At 38.9% G+C, this 19340-nt stretch overlaps 1 protein-coding gene across 1 annotated transcript in view; it reads left to right on the plus strand.

The window, feature by feature from the left end:
• Positions 1–331: 331 nt before the first annotated feature.
• Positions 332–19340, plus strand: part of dab1a (DAB adaptor protein 1a) — a 118610-nt gene continuing 99601 nt past the window's right edge. The window contains exon 1 of the mRNA XM_059340817.1: positions 332–561. The gene's annotated coding sequence lies outside the window, so the exon portion shown is untranslated. The remainder of the gene's footprint in view (positions 562–19340) is intronic.

A 19340-nucleotide genomic window follows, 5' to 3' on the forward strand; every position in this document is an offset into this window, starting at 1 on the left:
CTTTCTTTCCCCTTTCATCTTCCTTCTTGCTCATTATAATTTTGTTAATATACATTTTCTAAATCCTCCACCATCAACCCAGTGCTACTTCTTCTTCCTCTTCTTCTTCTTCTTCTTCTTCTTCTTCTCATCCCCCCCTCCACTCCCACTCCTTGAAAGCTGGAAATCAGGACAGTTCAGCAGCGGAGGGGTTAATCTGAACCCGGCCTTGTGATTGGCTGCCGGCCGGCGGTCTGAACCAGCCTACAGAAAGAGGTAACCAGGCAACCTCAGAGAGGGAGAGAGAGGGAGAGGAAAGAAGAGGGGGCAGAGGAGCGAGGAGGCGAAGAGAAAAAAAACGCGCTGAAAAAGAAGCCTGGCATAGTTTTGTGGGGATTGTGGAAAAAGATGTAACGAAGCTTGCAAGCGCTCTCCCCGGGATGGAAAACTGGATTACTCTCCCTGCTGAAACACACTGTGGATGTCTGAATAAACCAGGAGGAGATACGCGGGAATGAATGGATTCTAAAGCCTTTTCACAAAATGGGAACTAACTGTGCTCATTTTCGCTGTAGTGCAAAGGTAAGTGCGCCAATGCAAACAGCCGGAACGGGTGCAGCACAAGTGCCACACCAGGTCCCGGTCCCGTGCACAGGGGTCCACCAAGTGTCTACTTTTAGATCGCTGTGTGATAGTTAGTGTTAGACCTTAGAAGAGCCTGTGGATTCAGTGTGCACTGCTCCTGTCCCTGCAATGAATTATCTATTGCTGCTGCTGCTGCTGCTGCTGGTGCATCGGGATTTTAGTGCGCGCGCGTGTGTGTATGTGTGTGTGTTGGGCGGGTGTGGGGGGGAGTGACCCCCTCACTGGAACATAGTGGTTTGGAGCTGTGTGTGTCTGTGTGTGTGTGTGTGTGTGTGTGTGTGTGTGTGTTAGGCGGGAGGAAAGACAGTGGTTTGCTGCATTTGGCACCTGTCTGCCCAGTGGGTGCTCTAGGGTGGTTTTCTTTCGGAGACACACTCTACATAATTGTTTTCTATAAAGTGAAAACATTAGGAAGTTTCTATATCTTTACCCCTTATAATTATATTGCTTCTATAATATGCATTTCAACATGATCCCCCTTGTCTGGTGGATCCGTGTGTGCATGCTCCTGTGCCCCCAACGGACAAAATCTTAGGAGCCAGGGTCTCTGGGACTCTGTGGGGACTTTATACTAACCTTATACTAACAGTAGTGTGCTTTTGTGACCTTTTTTTTCTTTACAAGTGTATGACCACACACCTTTTTATTCGGGCTACTTTATTCAGTGTTACTTTATAGATGGGAGGGGGTTTCTACCCTTGCAGTGGTTAAATTAATGTCCCTGATATGTAGTGGTTTTGTCCACTTTCAAGGGGTCGACCTCGTGGCAGTGAAATGAAATGAAGTGAAACGCGGTGCAGTGGAGGTTACACGGATGTTAAAGTGTTAAGTGTAGAAATGTAGTCAATGGTGTGTAGGCTATAGCTGGTTCTCAGTCACTGGGTTTGGGTTGATGGAGAAAGAGAGAGAGAAGGAAGGAGAGTTGAATGGGCGACCCGGTCAGTTTGCTTTGAGGGGGCCCAGGCTCCTCTGCAGCTAAAAGCCGCATTAATCATGAAGCTGGTGTGCTCTGCAGACCCTCACTCTCTCTCTCTCTCTCTCTCTCTCTCTCTCTCTCTCTCTCTCTCTCTTCCTGTCTGCACACAACCTGCACCAGCTTTATACAGTGCATGTAGCAGGTGTGTATGTAGCTGCTTTGTGTGAACGTGAAGAGGTTGGATCATGTCTACTTGTTTAAAATGGGACTTGATTTGCAATAAAATCACTATTCAGAGGGAGTGATTAGGTTTTGTCACGGATGTAAGATCAGTGTGTCACTCTCGAGCATGCAACCCAACCACCTGCATGTGTGTAAGTACCTTTACTCAGCTTATATTCTGAGCTCCTGGCAGTTTAGTTGAGTATTTCCAATGTGGGATACCCTATAGTAGGGCTGTCGTCGACTAAATAAGCTCGTAGTCAACAGGAAGTCAATGGATTAGTTCATGTAATCGACAGATCTGTGAAACGGAGTTTCTCCACAAAGATTTATGCAAAAGAGCCACTTTCAATCTTGTGTGCCAGCGATGTCTTTTAAATAACTTATGCATTTAAAAAATGACTAATAAACTAAAGTAATCTTAGTTGATTAAGACAAACTGACTAATTGATTAATCGATTGGGCTCTATAGTGAAATTGTACTGCATGACAGATGGCTTCACTATTTCTTATTTCACTGTATTATATGCATGCATTGGCAACAAAATATTGTTCCAAAAAGAAGCCATAAGACCACTCCTTGTAAAGTACAAACAGAGGACCACCATTCATGATAAGTACTTTTTATACTTCATTTAAGCTCATTTTACAGCTGCTACTTAAATAGGCTGCTTTTAGAAAGACATTTGAATGCAGAACATTTTATTTTTAATTAAAAAAAGTAGTGCAGCTACTTTAAGCCAGGTCAAGGATTTGAATGGTTTTTCCACTACTGCCAAACAGACCTCTTATTTCTGCCTGTATGGGCCCAGCAGGCGACTCCAGGGCGCCATAGTAACCCACCAAGTATTGTGTTGAAACTCTCAAAGAAAACCCTGTTGAAGGCTCTCTTTCTCCCTCTTTCAATTCTCATCTCCATCTGCTCCGTCTACAGTTTTTTCTTTTGCTCATTCTCTGTTACTTTCCACAACCCTGCCTGCCTCTTGAAATTTGTGTTTTCCAATGCAGTATAGTGGGTCTTGTGTCTGTGACAATGCTGTTTGAATGAATGTTGGACTAAATCTTAAACAGAAAAGAGCTCTTTGAGGCTGTGTAGTCTTGACATAGTGAAATCAGTGGAACCTTACTGTTCCAGTTCCCCAAGCTTTTAACAGCTTTTGCGAAAGTAAGTTTGTAACCCTGAGTTGGAGACATGGTGTACCTCTGATATCTGGAAAGCTTTCTTTTTACTCAGAAGAGTTTTATGCTGCACAGAAACTCATCTGACAGCATGCAAATGGATGCATAAAGTGGCATGCTGTGAAAAGAAAGCATCACCTCAGTTAGTTTAACTGTGTTCTGTGTAAAGTTTGGATCTTAGAAGCTTTAAAAGTAAGAGTAGCCATTAAGCACATTGAACTGTAGGAAAACCTAACCCTAGCCCCTGAGAACCAGAGGACCGGACCCCAACCGGGTTCAGTTCCAAGCCTGGTCCAAATATACTTTCAGTGGTAAAGGAACCAAACAATGGTGGAATGTAACTGCTGTACTTAAGTACATTTAAACAAATAAAAAACTTGCAGTACATTAAGTAGCCCTGCCTTGAGGAAACACTGATTACATAAATGCATCAATAATAATAATCCATTTGAAATATGTAACAATCTGGGCCATTCTGCATAACGAGTACTTTTACTTTTGATACTTTTTGTACATTTTGATGCTGATGATTTTGTACTTTTACTGAAGTTAGTTTTGAATGCAGGTACAGTAATTATAAAGTGTGGTATTAGTACTCAGTTACCTAATTAAGGGATGTGAATACTTTTTCCACCACTTGAAACACAGAACACACACACACATTCTATCAGGAACAATGTAACAAATTAGTGTCGATAACCAAAAAGTTGAAATAAAAATGGATTTTTGAAATTCCGCTCATAACCTGTTTGCAGTGTAGAGTTGTCTTGTAACGTTATAATTGACACTGCTGCCATAACTTACTGTGGCACCCCAGTGACACTTGTTGCTATGGATACAATTCAAAGCCACAGTAAATTGATGGCCTATTCAAGTTACCTCCTCGACTCTCTGTGGCATTTCTTAAAATCAGCTGTTAGAAAACAACAAGCAGACAGGTGCAGCTGAATTAAATCGTGGATAAATGTGGCTAACATTCACCAAGTACTGCCTTTATTATTATCCTTTCCTGGTTTTTACTCCCTTTATCTAACAAGAACAACACAACTCCATATTCAAATTCATTTTAACATGTCAAACCGAGGGTTCATTTGCCTTTGGGTACATTTTGTAAAAGTTTGTTTTTCATGTGGATAGTGCCATTAGATGGATGTCGCTGGCACTTTGTAGGACAATTATTTCAACTTAAATGACATTTTTTAAGTTCAAAGGTGAACTGCATTGTAAATGCAAGTCATGCTTGACTTTCTCCTCAGCAGGGTGCACTGGTCCTCCTCATTAGGCCTTTTGTATGCTACCCTTCCTCCCCTAACCTCTATAAGTTGTCTCAGCATAGCTCTGACTCATGACTGAAACAGTTTTCTTTTTCTCAGTATGAGCAGCATATGTCTCTATACATCCGTGTCAAAGGTAAGAACGTTATGCTGTGAAAACAGTAAGAAAAGAACAGAAAAGTAGAAATCCCACTGAAATGTCCATCTGTTTTGCTGATGTATTTTAACCAGGTTGTAACATGTTAAATATTGGTATTGTTTCAGTAGGGAGTTCCACCGTTACAGGGAACGGAAAGAGCGAGAATTGACTGACTCTTGGCTGCCTGCCCTTCCCATTGATCCGCTTCCTGTGTGTCTGTGTGTGTGTGTGTGTCATTCTCTCAGATATAATTGGCATCGAGAATATCTTTACAGCCCACTGGGAGATTGTGTGTATATATGTACCCTATTTCCTGGCTTTTATTCACTGTAAGGGAAATGGGATGTATACTCTGCAAATCAGCCACCATCACACACACACACACACACACACACACACACACACACACACACACAAACAAACCTGACTAATAATAAGCCTTGAGACACAGCATGTGCACAGAACTACCATTACCACCAATCACGATTACTTCTCAAATACCAACAGGTACACTAAAGCATGTGACTCACTCACACACATAAACACACACACACACACACACATATAAAGAGCTGTGAGAGCGCAGGGCAGCCCATCCAGAGGCGCAGATCGAGCTGCCAGCTAATCTGCCTCTGCAGTCTGTAATCTGTAATCTTCTTAAAAACACTCGCAATCTGTCCACACCACATGGATTAGCATCTGCAGACACAACAGCAGCGCGCACACACACAAACACACACGTGCTTTTCGCAGCCCTTACGTTTGACCGCAAAAAGACTGCTGCGTGGGTTTGGCATGTTCTGCTTTTGCAGCCCAGCTTCTCATCTGTAGACAGCACTGTGACTGTGGGATGGAAGAAGCAGATAAAAAAAAGGGAAATGCTGTTTATAGTTTGTCTGCTGTTCTAGTTTAAAGAGGACCTTATCTCATGGTTTGTATTTATATCATTTATACCACAGTTTATATATCCTTTATTTAACCAGGTAAAAGTCTCATTGAGATTAAAAAAAAGCATAAAAAGTGACAAGTTACAACATTTAAAAACAGTTATCACAAACAATTAAATACAAATCCAGCCATCACAACAACACTGAAGGAGCCTCAGTAGCCGACTTATAAGGAGCAGTCACACTCACCAAGGGAAGAGATTTTTTTGTCCTTTAGAATTGATTTAAATTCACCGATTGTGATCAATTCAGACAATTTAAATTCCTTTTACAAATTGTTCCATGACAAAGGGGCGTCGAACTAAAAGCTTTCTTACCTAACTCCGTTGAGTTTTGTTTCGACACATGTATGCACACAGGTATGAGGGAAGCAGCCCAAGAATACATTTATAGATAAAAACTAACCAATGAGAGAGCCTGCGAACATACAAAGATTGCATTTCAGCCGTGCCATATAAAGTACAATGATGTGTGCGATTTCCCAAGCCAGTAATGAAACGCAGAGCACAATGATAAACACAGTCCAACTTCTTAAGGCTCTGATTAGTTGCATTCATAAAAAGCAGATCACCATAGTCCAATAGAGGCAAGAAAGTTACAGAAATCAAATATTTCCTTGACTAACAGGAGAAACAAGATTTGTTTCTCCTGTTAGTATTTAGTATGTATAAATACATAAAGAACATTCAACTGAATCTCAGAAAAATTTGTACAATCTGATCAATCTCGTCCACTTTGACAGCTATTTTTATGGAGATTTTTGTTTCATAAAAGCCCATATTTGGTGGCCTCTCACACATTCTAATGCCACTATTCCATCATATACACTGATCTTATCATTGCCTATTTTAATGAAATATTGTAAAGGAGAATAAGGGTTCTTGTATGTTTTATTTAAGGCATCTTATTTGACTTTGACAGTCTTCTTGTAAATGCTGTAGTAGATTCTGTTAACACTGTGCTCTTATTTTGAAAGCTGCATGTGTTTAGCGACAGGAAGTAATAGTAGCTTTTTGTGATTAACACAACTTTAATTGTTAGCTAATTTTAGCTCACGGCTAACGAACTGCATAATGCAACAGTGTTTTTGGACCGTTTGGACCTCTGATGGCCCGGACAGCTTGATAGTATTTAGTTCGGCGCGCACACGGAGAGATGATGTGGGGACGGGACTGATACGGACAGTTAGGCATGTCTCTGAGGAGGACGGGGAGGTGGGTCAGGGTTTTCACTGACATATGGGTCACTCTGAGCAGAGACATAACGCAAAATAACTTAATATTATGAATCGTGTAAATATACTTTCAGTAGCTTGAAATGTTACGTTAGCACAGCACATGAGACTATAGCGGGCCGCCACAGTCTAGGTAATTAATGGGAAACCCTTACGCCACTACGTCAAGAAGTAGGAATGTTGCCAATATCATGATATGCATTTTTTTTAACTAAAAATAAAAAAAACCGGTATAATCGTGAACGATAGGATATGGCACACCCCTATGGGACACTATGAAAAACGTAATAATAACAGAATGCAACGATTGGCAAATCAATTAAAACCTACGTTCAATTACATACAGTACAAAGAAAATATTTATCCCAGCTTCTTTGGAACTGGCCTTGTAGTTACAACAGATCACAGAGTAAGTGGCTATATGCAGTTTTTCACTACCAGACTAAATATGAAGAGACCATGGTAATTGCTTTATGGTTTTCAGGCTTTATGGGCTCTTTTTAGCCCTTTGCTTCTCTGTGCTTTATCGCCTCTCCACATCTTTACCCTCACTGTGTCCTTTCTGTGTTTTCTCAATCTCTGTCTTTGGTTCTCCATCTCTGCCCTGTTCCTATTTTTTCTTGCTATACCTCCATCTCTCTCTCTCTCTCTCTCTCTCTCTCTCTCTCCCTCCGTCTCTCTCTGCCTGTAGTGTAGCTTCGGGGATCCTCTTGTTTCAGATGAGATGTTGATTATGGAACTGAGACTCTTGAGTTCATCCTTTTTTTCCCCCAAATTCACATCATCATTAGTATTTCACATCATCATTATCACATTTTCTTCCATTTTTTAAAAAACTCCTTCCATCCTGCTGTACACGCTGGTCCTCACGCTCATTTCTTTCTCCAGTGAGCGCCACTTTGGGGTGAAATCGCAAAGGTGTTCACTTTGTTAATGAGTTTTCACAGCAAACAAAAGCACTTTAGAGCATAAGGTAAAGACACACACACACACACACACACACACACACACACACACACACACAGCACATACACAGAGGCGTGTACCGCAGTGGAGTCACAGCACATTAACACTTCAATTAATTGAACGCCTTACATTCTCATTTTCCCAGAAGTCAAGATCCCTGACCACACACACACACACACACACAGCAGTGATGTATGGGGCCCCTGTGTCGTGCCTCAGCAGACCCCAGCAGTATTACATGCTCCTTGTGACATTTGAGGTGCTGGAGAGAAAAGCGTGCAAACAAAGCATCATAAATTACATTTTAATTTGTGTTTCCTGCCTTTCATCCAGCCACGTACAAAGGAGCTGAGATGCCTGGTTTTGTACCATATTCTTTATTCAAGGAATACAATAGATAATGAATGCATGTACAGCACGCAGGGAGACAGGGAGTGGGCTCTCAGGTTTGCTGGGGGGTTTGTTAGCTACTCTTCCCTGTGGAACAGCTCCACTGACTTCCACACTCACTGTGAGACTGCAACAAAGTTAGAGAAAGAAATAGACGGAGGCAGGAATGGAAAGATGTTTTCCTCAGAGGATTTCCTCTTTATATTTCTCCCCCTCTTTCTTTCTCTCTTTGTCTCTCTTGCTTTCTCTCCATCTGTGCTTTTTCTGTAGCTGCTCACTAATGAATTTTTAACCGTCCCATGATTCTCCCCTTTGTCTCTTCCTTACTCTCTGTTTGTAAAGATTAGCCACAATTCAATATCCATCATTAGCTATTGTCTCCACTGCACTTAATTCACAGTTATGTGTCATCGCATGGTAACTTATTGCTTCACTTTAGCAGTTTTCTCAGTCATGTGGAAGTGACTTTGACAGACAAGGTTCTGGTAGCCTAATTTGGTTCGTCATAGACGATTGTAGGGGCCGCCTCGTGTGCCAGACATCTGTTAAAGCAGATGAAACAGGCAGGGAGGGGGCTGAGTCTGGCATCTGTGTCCAGGACAGAAGAGCTGTTCCTGGGCCGGAACCGCATCACGAGCTGCCTCCCCGGAGCATCTGGTGCCCGGCTCGTACAGCCATCTCTGGGCTCAGAGGAGCGGGGAGGCGCCCAGATGCTGCCGAGCTCACTCTCTCTGACGTACGCTGTCGCTCACACATGCTCACACAACCTGGTCTCACAGAGAAAATCCGTGAAATAGCCACGGATTTCGCTTAACTCAAAGTCTGTGGAATAGCCACGGAATCGCTCAAATTTCCGTGAAACTGACACGGATTTCGCTACAATGCAAGTTAATGTCATATCCCTTGGCTATTGGTTTGTTCCAAGTCACGTGACTTTCAAGGTCCCGGCGGTCAGAACAAAAAACATGGCGGACAGTTCTCTCATTTTTAGTGAAAAATCAATATTTTGACTTAGTTTCTGCATAAAAATGGATTTTGATCACATTTTTTAGCGAGAAATATATGTTTTATTTTCTAAATATTCACTCAGTGAATGTACATAATTACTTTGTATGTTGGAATAGCCACGGAATATGACTTTGACATTAACTTGCATTGTAGCGAAATCCGTGTCAGTTTCACGGAAATTTGAGCGAATGTTGTGCTCACACTAGGGTTGTCAAAAGTATCAATACTCAAAAAAGTATCGACACTAAAACGTTGTATCCGGATACAATGCTCATTTTCAAAAGTATCGAGTATCTGAAGCTTGTTATCATAGTTGCAGTTTCATTTTGCACAACTGTTTTTTATTATAGATATTTAACCTGTGGTTCTGTTCATTTTTTTTATTTTTATTTTTTTTATTATTAATTTAAACAAAACTCAACATAAGTGACCAATGGACAAATGCAGTAAAAAAGAAAAAAAAACAAAGAGAAAGACCAACAACAACAAACTCACAAAACCAACCTAAATAAATAAAACAACAATAATAAATAAGAACTTTTACACATTAAATAACATTAAAACTAAAACTAGACACAAACATCAAACATATTTACCACATAAAACATACAGTATATCAGTAAACTTAATAACCTAAGAGAAAATATTCTGTTCTGTTCATTTTTACATGTTGCATTTTTCTTGGTAATGAAAATATTTCTGTTAAATTTTGGGGTCTTTGTTTTTATCCTTGTGGTTTCGAAAATGGTATCGAATATCGAATATTTTCTTGAGTATCAGTATCAAGTTGAAAATTTTAGTCACACATGACACAAATATTTTCATTAATCTTCAAAGTTGTGTGCTGTGCTGCTGCTCGTGGCTCTCAGTACTTTCAGTGTCGCACCCAAGCACTTTTGTGATTGCAGAATGGGGTTTTATGTGGTTTCATGGGTCATGAAATCTGCTCTACCCATAAACCAAGTTAAGTTTCAATTAAGGTAGAAACATAAAAATGATCAAATTGGGATTCGTTTTTTTCATGCAGCATTAAAATGACAGTGTGAAACTTCTGAGGCTTCAGTTTGAGTTAACTGTGCTCTACCTGTTACTGACCTTTTACAGAACTTTCCAGGTAGAGCACATTATAAATTAAATCTAAAGCAAAACATATGAAATATTCTGTTACTTTATACCTCTGCAAACAGACCTTTTATAGACAAACTAAGGCCCCGTTTACATGAGGACGCTTGCGGGTAAAAACGACAAAATATTTTATCAGAAGTGCCTTTCGTTTAGACGGTGACGGCGTTTTTGGGGCTTAAAAACGCAAAAATCTGAAACTTACAGTGGCACTGGAGCAAACCTCAGGGGATCACCAAAGTCATCAGGACATCATCAGAAAAAGGAAACTTTGATCAACTGGTGGTGCAATAGAAAAGCTTGACAACGACTTTAAACCATGAGAGGCTAAATGTTGACAACCAAAACCACAGTCCTGAACTCAAAGTGTTTTAGTGTCTCAGGCCCCGTTCACACGAGGACGCTCGCGGGTAAAAACGACAAAATATTTTATCGGAAGTGCCTTTCGTTTAGACGGTGACGGCGTTTTGGGGGCTTAAAGACGCAAAAATCTAAAACCACCTTCCGAAGTGGAAAAGTCAAATCCAAGACACAAAACTCTGCTCAGATCTGCTCACGTCACGTATGTGTTTACGTCACATACATGCTCCAGTACAGGGAAATAAACAAACGTGGGATTATTTCCATGCGTCGGACCTTCAAGCTGCTCTGGCAGCTCTAATAAACTTACAGGAGTCTTTCACCAAATGTACAGGATATGTACAGATAGTATTAGTGAACAGAGAAGGATCTGGAATTACCTCTATCACATTTTGGATGCACCGATTGGTCGGAGGCGAGCCAGACGGCTGTGAACGAGACCTGGGAGATCTAGTGATGGTGGAGAACTTTGTGGAAGGAGTAGCTGATGAAAATGTGTGGCATGAAAACTTCTTCATGCCCAAAGATGCTCTTATCGCTTTAAGTGATGCCACCTGGCTGCATACAATCGAATTCCACACACTTTTGCGTCACCGTATGCAGCAGATTTCCTCACGAAAACGCTCGTCTAAACGTGGAATAAAAAGTGAAGACGTGACGCCACTTTTGCGTCTTCTGTTCAGACCGTCATCATGTAAACGTAGCCTAACAGACAAAATATTTATTTATGAGAAGAAAATGAAATGAGGCATGAAAGAGAATGAGCTCAGAGGACGTTAAGTCTGAGTTGAAGTTTCTCAATGTGAGGTGCAGCAGAGCTGTTAGTGGCCATTCCACTGCTCAGCCTCAGCCATTTATACTCCACGCTTTGTGACTGAACACACACACTTGTGCACATGAAAAAACTTGGACACACACTCCTACTTCCTTTGCCCATCACACTGCCTCCCACTGTGCATGTCACACACACTCTCACTCTGCCATGCATTCAGAGAGGTGAGGGAAGCAGATTGAATGCAGTCTATAGGACCATTTTTGGACCTGCTGTGCAGAGGTCAGTGGCTTTGACTGCCACAGAGACAGGGGCCACAGCATGAATGAGGAGGCCTAATGCATTTAAACTAGGTTGTGCTCAGTCAGTAGAGAGAATATTATGTCAGCAAGGATTCTCCAATTTTCACCAAATGCTAATAATTTCCCACGTTTCCCTTTGCCAACTTCTGTTTCACTTGTTGAGATACACACATCGTCATGTCTGTACTGGAAGTGGGACATAAGTAGGGTTGTCACCATACTAAAATGTTCAACTCGATACCGATACTCAGGAAAATATTCAATACTCTATTCCATTTTCGATACCACAAGGATTAAAAACAAAGACCCCAAAATTTAACAGAAATATTTTTATTAACCCTTAATAGGGCACTCATTGAAATACTTGCAAATTCCAAATTTTAAACCCTAGAGAATATTGGAGGATATTACATACAGCCAGAATGTGTAAAAAAAACATACGAAAATAATATTTTGAGAAAAAAGTTTATGAGATTAAAGTGGCAAATCTACGAGAAAAAAAATGCAGATTTATGAGATTTAAAGTGGTGAATCTGGGAGAAAAAAAGTAGCTTTTTCCCACTTTTTTCTCATAAATCTGTGACTTTTTTTGTTCAGATTCACCACTTTAAATCTCTTAAATCTGCAACTTTTTTTCTTGTAGATTTGCCACTTTAATCTAGTAAATTTGCAACTTTTTTGTCGAAATATTACCTGAAGTTACCAAATATAGTTCTTTACCTGATAAAGGGTTAACAAAAAAATGCAACATGTAAAACTTAACAGAACCACAGGTTAAATATTTATAATAAAAAACAGTTGTGCAAAAAAAGAAACTGCACCTATGATAACAAGCTTCAGGTCTGAGGTAGTGCAAAAAATAAATAAATACAATAAACAATAACAATTAGAACAATATTTTGAGGTTGTATGCTGTACACAATATTAGGCAAGCTTGATAAAAAAATAACAATAACTTGACTTAAGTGTTCATTCTTTGGCTAGGTATCGATACTTTTGAAAATGAGTATCGGATCCGGATACAACGTTTTAGTATCGATACTTTTGACATAAGTCATACATTTTTGCCACTACTATGCCCTTAATTATGTTAATGTTACTGACTCAACCAGAGTATCCATAAGACACCAAGACTTTGAGGAATGCCATAGAAAAACCCATGCTGTGATTCAGTATGAAGAACCTTTGATGTTTTGGAGATTTCTTCAAGAATTGCATTTTGCAGTGATTGGATGGCGAGCACTTCTGTTTCAGAAACTACACAGAAACCCCCTTTATTGTCAGTTTAGGGTGAGCTATACTGCCCTACAAAGCCTATCTGCAGTAACTGCATTTTTGGTCAAAATTGAGTTTTAACTAAAAGTGAACTCCTCTGTCTGTTTTATCTTGTGACAAAGTTGTAGATTTAAATTTTGCTTTATTTCAGAGAAATAATTATATAAACATTTCAGTAACTACAAAATCCAACTCAAAACCAAAGCAGACAGTAAGATTTGGTTCGGTCTGCTTTGACTGTGATACAGTGTAGCCTTGTATTTCTTCATTGTGTTGAATAGTGAAGACAAGGTTAATAATTATAAGTTTATCTCAAAGGGAAATTATTATCTAGATAGTGATAAAGTAAAAAAAAGTGAGATAAAATGATATTAAGACTAAAATATAACATTACTTCATAGTATTAAGTCTAAAATACACAAATCTTTAAAAAAAAGAGTTGTTAAACACTTTTAAATACACTTCTAACAAAATCAATTTGAGAATATTTATTCACTTAAAAACAAAATATAAAAGCTGAGAGAAGATAACAACATTGTAGTTACTGCACTCTGTTTGTTCTTTACTATTAGAACCTTTTACAGCAAAACCAGACTGCGCTAACTACATTTTTGGGGTCAAAGGTCTAATTAATGATCATGATTTTTGAGCATAAAAATTATATCATCAATACATGTAGAAATAAGTGTCATATCACTAACCTACCTATAACCCATTTGGCTTGCCAGTAAAAAACGTTAAAAAAAAATTTCGGTAACACTTTCTATGAAGACTACATCTATAGTGCATTATGAGCGCATTCATAGTGAATTATAATGCTCATTATAATCAATCATAATGCATTATGACTGCATTCATAAACACATATAAAGCTTCATGATGCACTATATCAACAGTTATAAATATAGCTTATAATGACTTATAAATCCAAGTGTCTTATGAGTGCTCTTGACTGGTTATAAACTACAGGCTGACTGATGAGGCTTATAATACATTACAACTACTCATACCCCTCTATACACACACCTCAACAATCAATTGTTATAAGGACTCATAGGATGCCATAAGTATAAATAAATGATCAATGTATGCTTTAAGTAAAGTGAGATTCATATAGACGCATCTATAATGCAGTATAGCTAATCATGATGTTTCATTGTTGGCGTTAAGTAAAGTGTAACACATTTTCATGCATTTAAAAGAAGCTATGCTGCATCATAAGTCATTTCGTCAGATACACTTTACTTAACGCCAACAATTTCAAAGCAGTTTTTCTCAGTTTTACGCTATGGGTTATTACTGCAACTGGGCTTTGTAGGGCAGTTTACATGCTCTGAATGCTCTAGGTCTCTAGTTTGTGGTTATAAAGTTTCATGAGGCAGTGATTATCATAGAGGTCACAGCAGCTCATTTTATACAGGGAAGTCAAGTTAGAAAAACTAGTCAGTACACTGCAATATTACCAAAGGACTGACATCATCACACGTGAATATAATTGGAACCACTGAGAAGAATTTAATTTCAAATATCAATATATTTGCAACATGTGATATTTATGTTTTTTTCTGAAGTCATGTTTGATCACTTGAGTTTCTGTGAAATTCCAAGTCCCTGGAATCACTATTCTGAAATCAGACTTGTGTGTGCATTTTTTATGATTAAATTATAAAAAAAAATCAGTCAAATCTGTCACTATGTCTGGGCTCTTACATGCTTTTAAAATCAGTTAAGATATCAAAATCCTTAAGTGTGCAGCAGACATAAACCATCATGTTGTTGTCACATCATTAGAGATGCCTTCATACCAAAGCAGAGTGGATTTACACCATTTTAATCAGGCTATAGGCAAGTAGCTAGTACCGCTTATCAATTAATCAGTTGTTTAGCATATGTAGACTGTAGTTTTGTACATGTACATGTACATGTATAGGTATTCACAATGTAATATAAATTGTTTATAGTATATGTATATATATATAAGTATTTATAATATTTGTATGTGACTATATTGATTATTCATATATGTATGTATATACTGTTAAGGGGTAGGACTAGATAAGTTTTTTTACTTCTTCCTACCCCCTTTCGAGCTTGCAGAACGTTTTTTTGCTTTTTGTTTTGTTTTTTATTTATTCATCTATTAATATTTAAACTTGTTTTTTTTTATTGCTTGCATGTTCGAAATAAAGACAATCAATCAATCAATCAATCAATCAATCAATCAATCAATCAATCAATCAATCAATCAATCAATCAATCAATCAATCAATTTCTTGACCTTTCAACAGTTTACATGGAAATCTAAGTAGAAAAAATGATACACAAAGCTATAAGAGCAACACATTTCTCTCTATGTAACACTTCCTCTTCATAAATATATCTGTTCATTTTTTAAGCATATGCACTTTACCGTTTACAGTACTCCAACCATCTGTTCCAGTTCAGGAATGGCTGAGACGATGACTCACTGCTGCAGTTTTTTTTTTCTTATTGTAATGTTGCTATTCACAAATAGTAAAACCAGATAAACACATTTGTACTAATGCATTTATGTATAATGTTGTTAATATATTCTCACAAACACAATCAACACCCTCCTAATGACCCAACATACTGTACGAGCCTCCACTGGCACTATTTTTTTCAATTTTTTAAACGTTGTTTACTGGCAGTTCTGTAAGAGGATTTGACCCCCAGACACATAAGTACACATTAGGAATAAAGATAAAATGGTCCTCACTTAACTGCTGGGAATTTTCAGCTCAGAGCTAGTTAGTATGGCTTTGTGCTGTAGATTGAGCTGTAAAAGTGGAGCTTTAGCGCTAGTAAGGATGTATTTATTAGACGAGCATTTACAGAAAATTAAAATACAGCTGTGCTATTTATTTTATGAAAGCCTAAAGTAGCTTAAAGCTGCATTAAGCAAGGTTTGACTACTAGTGGGTAGGAGACCCCAAAACAAACCCGACAATAAGGAGCTTTGACAGTGTATCAGCTTATCAGGTTCTTATGGGTAAGCCTGTGGCTGTTAGCAAACAATTGCCTACTTATCCAGCAGAAACAGAGAGTAACATGAACATCCCATGAGAAAGCGCTTTCACTCCACCTGCTCAGTGCCAGTCCAATATTTACTCAGGTTTTGTTCCTGGTGTGACCTGCTGATAGCTGAGATTAAGCGCGTCTTACAATTAGTTTGTCTCTCTTGTAGGGGTGTGCCTTAAGGTATCGTTCACAATAATATCGGTTTATTTTTTTTATGGTAAAAAAAAATGCATATCATGATATTGGCAACGTTCCTACTTCTTGATGTAGTGGTTAAAGTTGTTTTAATCACAGAAAGCTACTTACTCCCTGTCGCTAAACACATGCAGCTTTCAAAATAAGAGCACAGTGTGTTAAGAGAATCCACCACAGAATTTACAAGAAGACTGTCAAAATAAGATGCCTTAAATAAAACATACAAGAAACTTAGTTCTCCTTTACAAAATTTCATTGAAATATGCCCCTGCAACCTCTAAATGGTTATTTTTATTATTTGCTCAGTCATGAGTAATTATTATTATTTATTATTTGCATGAGTCATGAGTCATTTTTTTGTATTTGGTAACTGTTGAGATTTGCAATTTACACTAGATTTTAGATTTTTAATTACTTATACAGACTAAAAAAAAAATCATGTTTTCTATATCTTTTTGAGTATTTCCTAATATCGTCTAGAATATGGTTATCGCAAAAATAGCCTGCAATATCATGATATTCTTTTAGGGCCATATCGCCCAGCCCTACTCTCTTGCCACAATATCACACTGATCTCTTAAAAAGGAACTAGCTTGTGTAGGCTAAGTGTTGTTTTATATGACCTGTCAGATTTGATGGGTTTGACTCACATTAACTCAGTGGAGGGTGACACGGGAGTGGATTTTTACTCCTGTCCCGTCACACTGCCATTACAGAGTAACAAATCCCAAATGACTCCTGTCCCATCCCGTTCCTGCATTAAGACCTAAAATGCCTTCACTAAAGGGCACAAAAACATAAAAAACACATTTGCCACGGGTCCCTGTACTTTTCTAATGAGTGCCAGCTGCTAAATGCCATATTTCCAACACTTCTGGGGGCTGAAGTCTGTCGGTGACACTATTTATTTTTATACCAAAATAGACATATTGTTATTATGATTCCTGTCCCGCCCACTCACAAGTTTTTTTTTCTTCTGTCCCATCCAAGTCTTGTAATAAATAGTTACATTGACATTCCGTCTGAAAAAAAAGTTCAACTCAGTGAGTTGAAATATTTGCATGAAACTGCAGATTTGGGTGTTAACTGTCCTACCAGTCCCACTGTGAGAGTAATAATGTTCGTATATGTTTGATCTGGTTAGCTTTGGTTTCACATTGCAAGTATGTGAGTGTAGTGCACTAAAGAACTATGCACCTATATCCTGTTGTCTCCTATGTGAGCTGTGTCTCCTGATACCTATTATGCATTGGTTTATTGACGGGCTTCCCTGTCCTCTTGTTTCTTCTCTTGTGTCACAATTGTGTCACAATTTTTCCAGCTGATTCTTGCTCTCCCTATGCTGCAGCATATATATATATATATATATGCTGCAGCATATATATATATATATATATATATATATATATATATATATCCTTTATTTAAACAGGTAAAGAGTCTCATCGAGATTTAAAAAAATCTCTTTTCCAAGAGAGACCTGGCCAAGAAAGCAGCATAAAAAGTGACAAGTTACAACATTTATTTTTTTGTGGCATTTTTGCTTTTTATTGAAAGTGATAGAAAGGGAGAGACAGAGGGGAGGACATGCGGCAAAGGGACCTCAGGCCGGATTCGAACCCAGGTCCGCCACAGCAAGGACTCAGCCTTAATGGTACGCGCTCTACCAGTGTGAGCCACCGGGACGCCCCCGAGTTACAACATTTAAACACAGTTAACATAAACAATTAAATACAAATACAGCATTGAATCGATTTAAATTCACCAATTTTGATCAACTCAAACAATTTCAATTCTTTTTGCAGATTGTTCCATGATAAAGGGGCGGCATAACTAAAAGCTTTCTGTTTCTAACTTGACTTGAACTCAGTATCTACATTAAGCACTGAGCTGTAGTAACTCCCCTACATGAAGATAGCCTGATAAAAGTTACTGTAATTGGTACAAACGATCAAGCCATCCAATAAAAAGCTTTCACACTAGAAATCAAGCTGGCCATGGTTAAGTCCATGTTTGATCTGGACTGTGGTCCGAGGGAAGTTTCACATCTGTAATTTCGGTTCTGACCAAACAAGTGTCTGTAGTGTGAAACGGCCTTTACTGATTAAACCAGGCACTGGATTAGGTTAAAGCCAAACCTACCTAGCAGTTAGGTACTACCACTGAATGTGGATTTAAAATGCATACAGTTGAATTAAAGATCAAGCTGTGTGTGTGTGTGTGTGGTGTGTGTGTGTATGTGTGTGGTCAGCCTTTCAGTCAGGAGTCTTCTTTAAGGACAAATGGAGGATTCAATCACCTGCTCTCAGGTCATCTACTAGACTGACACACTCTACTGGGCCGCAGTCACACACACACACACACACACACACACACACACACAGTCAAATGATGAAGGGGACATATAACTGAAGGGTAAATTATTTTTTTCATTATATGAATGCTTTTGATGGCCCCCTTACCCTTTGGCCATGACCTATCTCCTTTTTTTGCTCTCCTTCTTCTCTCTCTCTCTCTCTCTCTCTCTCACTCACACACACACACACACACACACACTTACACACCCCCTCCATGCTATATCTGAGCATTAAGATAGGCAGCCTTCAATTAGCTGGATATGCTTTCAGATAACGACTCCTCTCTATCCATAGCAGTCTGAGGGCTGATGGGTATGATAAGTAATTTTTAGGACTGAGGGTGTTAAAAGACCACCCATTCAACCATGGGGCCATGCTCTGTGTGTGTGTGTGTGTGTGTGTGTGTGTGTGTGTGCGTGTGTGTGTGTGTGTGTGTGTGTGCGTGCACACATAAAGCTGGATTAATGGGATAGGCAAGATCTAAGCGCTGCTAGATTAAATGACTGTGAACTGATTTGATGGTTTCAATCACACACACCCATAATAGCCATGCCTGGAGCTGACAGAGATATTTGGTGGGGGCTTATTTTGAAGTTGATAATATGATGTGGGTGAGTGGACCACCATATATGCTGTGTGTGTGTGTGTGTGTGTGTGTGTGTGTGTGTGTGTGTGTGGTTTAAAATAGCACAAATGCTTTTCCTGCACTTTGCAGCTTCACATAGCTTTAGTCTTAGAAGGCAGCTGGCAATACCAGCTGTAAAGTAAGCTTCATTTATCTTCCCTTCCCATATTTTCCCTTGTAAGTATGAATGTAAGCAGGCAGGCCCGGGCATAGAAGGACTGTTCTCTTCAGCGTGGAGCATATCTGTTAGAAGTGTGTGCTTTAAGCAACTTTTTCACACCATAAAGCAGCAAAGTGCTACAGCAGCCATTATGAAATCACTTGTGTCCTTCTGGGCAAAAATGAAAAAAAATGAAAAGTGACATAAAAAGTTCGAAAAAGGCTACTATTT

Source organism: Centropristis striata, chromosome 9, assembly GCF_030273125.1.
Source record: "Centropristis striata isolate RG_2023a ecotype Rhode Island chromosome 9, C.striata_1.0, whole genome shotgun sequence".
In the NCBI taxonomy this organism is placed as follows: Eukaryota; Metazoa; Chordata; class Actinopteri; order Perciformes; family Serranidae; genus Centropristis; species Centropristis striata.